Below are 7,682 nucleotides of genomic sequence, written 5' to 3' on the forward strand. Positions count from 1 at the left end.
GTGCTTTCAAATTTGAGAAATTTACAATGGGGCTCAATGGCAGACATTGACACGTCAAAAAAGCACTTTCACCTAGAAACTCCATTCACACTTTTTATTATTCAGCTTACTGTGGAGACACATGCTGGAACTTTTTACTTTGACATTTTTTGTAGTTTCTGAGTTATTTAACTGAAACACCCAATGCATTCTCTATGGCAATAGCACAAACTTTGGCATGCTACTAGTCCTACATACTTACACCTAGCAACCCCATTCTAGCCTACTTAGGTTCATCTTACGGTGGACATGTTTGCCTGAAAAGGAATCTTTGAAATGTTTCATAGTTTTAGAAATATAGTGCTTTCAAATTTGAGAAATTTACAATGGGGCTCAATGGCAGACATTGGCACGTCAAAAAAGCACTTTCACCTAGAAACTCCATTCACACTTTTTATTATTCAGCTTACTGTGGAGACACATGCTGGAACTTTTTACTTTGACATTTTTTGTAGTTTCTGAGTTATTTAACTGAAACGCCCAATGCATTCTCTATGGCAATAGCACAAACTTTGGCATGCTACTAGTCCTACATACTTACACCTAGCAACCCCATTCTAGCCTACTTAGGTTCATCTTACGGTGGACATGTTTGCCTGAAAAGGAATCTTTGAAATGTTCCATAGTTTTAGAAATATAGTGCTTTCAAATTTGAGAAATTTACAATGGGGCTCAATGGCAGACATTGACACGTCAAAAAAGCACTTTCACCTAGAAACTCCATTCACACTTTTTATTATTCAGCTTACTGTGGAGACACATGCTGGAACTTTTTACTTTGACATTTTTTGTAGTTTCTGAGTTATTTAACTGAAACACCCAATGCATTCTCTATGGCAATAGCACAAACTTTGGCATGCTACTAGTCCTACATACTTACACCTAGCAACCCCATTCTAGCCTACTTAGGTTCATCTTACGGTGGACATGTTTGCCTGAAAAGGAATCTTTGAAATGTTTCATAGTTTTAGAAATATAGTGCTTTCAAATTTGAGAAATGCACAATGGGGCTCAATGGCAGACATTGGCACGTCAAAAAAGCACTTTCACCTAGAAACTCCATTCACACTTTTTATTATTCAGCTTACTGTGGAGACACATGCTGGAACTTTTTACTTTGAAATGTTTTGTAGTTTCTGAGTTATTTAACTTAAACGCCCAATGCATTCTCTATGGCAATAGCACAAACTTTGGCATGCTACTAGTCCTACATACTTACACCTAGCAGCCCCATTCTAGCCTACTTAGGTTCATCTTACGGTGGACATGTTTGCCTGAAAAGGAATCTTTGAAATGTTTCATAGTTTTAGAAATATAGTGCTTTCAAATTTGAGAAATTTACAATGGGGCTCAATGGCAGACATTGGCACGTCAAAAAAGCACTTTCACCTAGAAACTCCATTCACACTTTTTATTATTCAGCTTACTGTGGAGACACATGCTGGAACTTTTTACTTTGACATTTTTTGTAGTTTCTGAGTTATTTAACTGAAACGCCCAATGCATTCTCTATGGCAATAGCACAAACTTTGGCATGCTACTAGTCCTACATACTTACACCTAGCAACCCCATTCTAGCCTACTTAGGTTCATCTTACGGTGGACATGTTTGCCTGAAAAGGAATCTTTGAAATGTTCCATAGTTTTAGAAATATAGTGCTTTCAAATTTGAGAAATTTACAATGGGGCTCAATGGCAGACATTGGCACGTCAAAAAAGCACTTTCACCTAGAAACTCCATTCACACCTTTTATTATTCAACTTACTGTGGAGACACATGCTGGAACTTTTTACTTTGACATTTTTTGTAGTTTCTGAGTTATTTAACTGAAACGCCCAATGCATTCTCTATGGCAATAGCACAAACTTTGGCATGCTACTAGTCCTACATACTTACACCTAGCAACCCCATTCTAGCCTACTTAGGTTCATCTTACGGTGGACATGTTTGCCTGAAAAGGAATCTTTGAAATGTTCCATAGTTTTAGAAATATAGTGCTTTCAAATTTGAGAAATTTACAATGGGGCTCAATGGCAGACATTGGCACGTCAAAAAAGCACTTTCACCTAGAAACTCCATTCACACCTTTTATTATTCAGCTTACTGTGGAGACACATGCTGGAACTTTTTACTTTGACATTTTTTGTAGTTTCTGAGTTATTTAACTGAAACGCCCAATGCATTCTCTATGGCAATAGCACAAACTTTGGCATGCTACTAGTCCTACATACTTACACCTAGCAACCCCATTCTAGCCTACTTAGGTTCATCTTACGGTGGACATGTTTGCCTGAAAAGGAATCTTTGAAATGTTTCATAGTTTTAGAAATATAGTGCTTTCAAATTTGAGAAATTTCCAATGGGGCTCAATGGCAGACCTAGAAACTCCATTCACACTTTTTATTATTCAGCTTACTGTGGACACACAGTAAGCTGTGGCGACTGTGGCTCAGGAGGTAGAGCAGGTCGTCCAATGATCCATGGGTCGGCAGTTCAAATCCCGGCTCCATGTCCTTGAGCAAGACACTGAACCCCAAATTGCTCCCGATGTGCTGGTTGGTACCTTGCATGGCTTCTGCCGCAATCGGTGTATGAATGTATGGGTGAATGTAATGCATGTAAAGCGCCTCGGATAAAGGCGCTATATAAATGCACCATTTAACATTTTACACATGCTGGAACTTTTTACTTTGAAATGTTTTGTAGTTTTCGAGTTAATTACCTTAAGCTCCCAATGCATTCTCTATGGCAATAGCACAAACTTTGGCATGCTACTAGTCCTACATACTTACACCTAGAAACCCCATTCAAACTTTAAGATGTTCATATACGGTGGACATGTTTGCCTTAAAAGGAATCTTTGTGGATCCCATCGTGTGTCGGAGTGGGATCACGCTGACAACCTCCATGGGTTCTTCTGAAAATGACACACGCCACCACTCACTCCCTCAACACTCACTGTACCACTCGCCACCCGTCAACGCCACCCATGCCCGGCTACACACTCGTCCCCCAAACAGCCATGCATCCTCCCCACTGGCTCCACACTGACCTCGACGGCCACGCCCACTCAACCCTTCCACCTCTCCCCGACTGTGGTGGTGCATGCTGGGACACACGACACTGCTGCTCCCACTCATGTCACACTAAAATATGTCATGGTTATAAAATGTGGCGCTGACATCCACTGCACTGTAGTATGTATGTCAGATGTAACGTCAGGACAACGCAGTACAGGCTTGGCCCTGTATACAAGTCTATATGAGTCTGTCGTGTTTTTTGATTGAATACTTTATTAACAGTTTGTAAATAGAACAGTTGTACAATTATACATTATAGATTATACATATATTATGTGCTAAAAGGATAACACACAAGTCCTTGTTCGTGGCCTGGGCCGTGGATCAGCGGTCCAGGCACCTTGGCTGGCAATCCAGTCTGGCAGTGTTCCGCGGGTTCGACTCCCGATCCCGGGTTCGACTCCCGATCCCGACGGCCTTTACTGCATGTCTTCCCCCCCATCTCTCACCCTATTTCCTGTCTGTCCCTCCATAAAAAAAATATAAAATAAAGGCGAAAGCCACAAAAAAAAACATTAAAAAAAAAGAAAAAGTCCTTGTTCGTTTCCTTTGTGGTCCTGTGTATTCAATTCATCAAGACATTTAAAGACATACAATCATATACAGTAATATGCAAGACAGACATCAGCAACACTAGTAGCAAAAACAGTTGCGGGTGGGAGGGGGGGTCATTTCTGGTGTTTACAAGGACCATTTACAAATTGCAGACAGGTGCTCTTTTATGGCGGTGTAAGGAGTCACACCTTTAGATGGCTGTTTATGACAGTCTGTGAGTCTATGGGCTAATCCTGCAACGCACTGGACTGTCCAGCGTCATATATCTTGTGCACGCTGCCAGTAGGCCAAGGAAGTGACCACCTGGTTTAACTTTAATTATTAGGATATATGTCACTGGCAGTGCAGGGATTAGCCTGGCATTAGCCAGACTGATAACGTGGGTTCACTAACACGTTTGCTCCCCCGAATCAGTCTGGACTTCGGCCCATATGCAGAGATTATGAGAAATCAAAAAACGTTCTATCTGCTTGTCACTGTTGTATGGACAATTGAAACGCAGACACTGATTGGCCAGGATTATTTTCTGATTTCTCAATCTTGCCATTAAGTTGGGTGGCTGGGTGCCAGGCAGGCACCCAGCCACCCACCCACACACATAGCTCCGTAAGGGAGTGGTTGCACCACTCAAAAATCCACCGTAGACATTTTATGAGCTTTCTTAACTTTATGTCAAGAAATTCCTTCTGGAGTTTGGAAGCACTCGCTTTCGGTAAAGCAACGAACGTCCTGCTGCCTCCTGCATATATGTGCAAATTCAAAGCAGGCGGTGTGCAAGGCCGTTGAGTGATTATCCAACGAACCCAACTGTGCAATTCTTTATTACGAAGCCTAAAAAGCAAACACAAATACAAATTGTAACGTTCCAATGTTCAATGTTTTAATGTGTGTGTGTGTGTGTGTGTGTGTGTGTGTGTGTGTGTGTGTGTGTGTGTGTGTGTGTGTGTGTGTGTGTGTCTGTCTGTGTGTTTCTATGTGCAAGGCGTTGCTGAAAATGAGCACCTGTGCTCAGCTACTTCCCTGGGTAAATAAAGAAATGTAAATAACACAATTGTTAATTGCAATTATTAGGGTGACAATTAATCATTAACTTCAATTTGTAACGGTGACAGGCCATATTATGTGACAGGCCACTGAGTTTGAATTAGTTTTGCGGAGCCACATTTTTATTTTCTATACTTTATATATTGTCTCCGTCAGGTGGAAAAACCTCATATATGTCCAAAAGTGTTACTGTTCAGGATTAAAATTCAAGAACAGAAAAAGTAGCAGATCTGCAAGCTCAGAGTGAGTTCCGAGCTCGCAGATCTGCTTTGACCCTTTTGCGTGACGCTGTGGTTCAGTATGACCACGTAGGGCAGGGGTGCCCAAAAGGTAGATCACGATCTACCAGTAGATCACAAAGGCTTTGCAGGTAGACCACATGACATGCCCCTAAAAAATATATATATATAATTTTAATATAAAAAACGATTTTTGCATCTGCCGCTTGAGATGACCTGAGATGACTTGAGGTGACTTGATTGATTGACATCAAAAAGGGCCCGTCAGCTCAAACACACAATGCAATACTTTGTTTTCAAATTGTCAATCATCAGTAGCATTACAAAGTCAAAAACCAAAAAAAAACCCTACAATTTCCATTTCCCCCCTCTATTTCCCATTCCATGTGCGTTTGTCTTATAAGTAGCCTATAAAAACCCCCTCAAGTACATTTTTAAACTATTTTCAGCAATGGGATGATAGTTTTTTTTGGTGGGTATATCTTGTTGAGCTGGTCGTTTTGAAAGTAGTTCTCAAGTCAAAAAAGTGTGGGCACCCCTGACCCCTGACCCCTGACCCCTGACGTAGGGGTTAACGTACGAGAAAACACGAAACGTTATGAGAGGATTCTGCCCGACGACAACGATATCTAGAGACACATGCACACACATGTCATCCTAAGAATCACACATGCACTCACGCTGGCTCACATAGTCATTCTGGTGACTGAGATTATTTGGCACCCTCGTCCCGACAGCTGGTGTCACCTCCATCCAGATAATGGAAGCAGTGTGACTGCATGCAGCAGAGAGCGCATGCATCACATTCTGACCCCTGATATCAGGCACGCACGCACGCAGGCACGCACGCACGCACCCACGCACGCACGCAGGCACGCACGCAGGGAGGCACGCACGCACGCACGCAGGCAGGCAGGCAGGCAGGCAGGCAGGCACGCACGCACGCACGCACGCACGCACGCACGCACGCACGCACGCACGCTAGGGCATTCACTTCTAGTCATTTTTACTAGTTGACTAGTTGCCTAGTTTACTAGTCGACTAGTTGACTAGTTGTTTAACCACCTAATGTACATTTAAAAACTGTGTACATTGGTGACTATAACTATAATCTACCTGATCTTGAGGCCTACAAAATCGAGAGAAAAAAAAGACTAGTGGATGTACTAGTTGCTTAATGCCCTAACGCACGCGCACTTCAAATAAATGGGAGGCAGCCCGGGCAGCATAAATTTTATGGAAAAGTAGGGTTATATTCAGCTGTTGTAATATACCTTTTATAAGTTAAGCAAGTAGCCTTAAGTTAAGCAAGTAGTCTTGAGAACCAAAAGTTCCTGAGCCATGTGGGCCATAGGGCACTATCCCCTGTTTCTGTGGTGTGAGGCAGCTTGATGTACAAGTGCATCCCCCCAGCCATGATGCTAGCCATGCTGGTAGGTTGCAGGTTGTACTCTGAGTACCAAGCAGCAAGGCATAGTCAAAACGTTATAGTCTTCGGCCTGGCCGAGGATTGAAGCCTGTCCTCCCAATCGCGAGGGAGTCAAGTACAGATCCCCAGTGAACCCCGGTTTAGGAGGGTGGGGGAATGAAAGCAAACCTTTCCAAGAAACCTGGTAGGTCCGGTCAGTCAGGTATGAGGAGTTGAGGACAACCACTTTAGTGCCGTTCCAGTGATGCCTATAGATCAGCTAGGGGGTCCAGGAGGGAGCGGCTGGTTGTTCACTGTGTCAATGCTGCTGAGAGGTACATCTAGATGAATGGGAGGCAGCCCGGGCAGCATGTAGTGCTTCTGTGACTGAATGGGTTGAGATCCAGCAGCTTGTTCTGTGAGAGATGGAGAGAAAGCTGTTTAGAGAGATGCACGTTGAAGAGTTTTGGAAAGAAAGGAAAGTATAGTGATACCGGTCTGAGGAGTCAAGAGTTGGTTTCTTGAGGAGCGGCGTTACGCTGGCTGACTAGAAGGTATAGATGGGACAGAGTCTGAAGTTACAGATGTGTTGACGATGGAGGTAACGAAGGGGAGCAGATCAGGTGCAATGGTCTGGTTGGGGAAGGGATGGGGTCAAGAGGACAGGTGGTTGGTCTAGTGGAGGTCACTAGTTTCCGGGCTTCATCTGGAGAGAAGGCAATGGCAAGCCTCATTGGGTGAGAAACTTGATGAGTGGGAAGATGGGAAGATAAGCTGCTTCTCAAAGCATTTGACAAAAGAGTCAGCTGAGAGGACGGGTGGGAGGAGGTGGTTTAAGGAGAGAGGTGAAAGTGAGCAAAAAGCTTCCTTGGGTTAGAGCCTATAGAGGCATATAGGAATGAATCGTAGCGTGGTAGAAAGAGGGCGTTGCAGTGGATAGTGAGAGGGAGACGGCAGAAAGGAGTGAGTGAAAGTAGGAGAGGTCATCCGGGCTCATTGCGCCACTTCCTGCCAGCTGCCCCCATGAGAGGTACGCGCGTTCGCTCAGCTGTGAGGGTTTCAGATAACCAGGGAGCCGGCGGCTTGGAAGAGAGAGGGCAGTGGACGGTCAAACGCAGGACTGATAAGACATTTCATGAATCAGTGTGCACGCTCAAGCACGCGCACGCGCACGCACGCACGCACGCACGCACGCACGCACCTCTTGACATTCACTTCATTGCATTGTGCCTTTCATATCAAGTAAGCCTTGATATGTCTTGAGTGACCGTCGTAAATCAACGTTGATCGTCTCCAAATGCGTTCGCTCTTTGATA

The sequence above is a fragment of the Electrona antarctica genome, assembly GCF_951216825.1.
Source record: "Electrona antarctica genome assembly, chromosome: 14".
Lineage (NCBI taxonomy): Eukaryota > Metazoa > Chordata > Actinopteri > Myctophiformes > Myctophidae > Electrona > Electrona antarctica.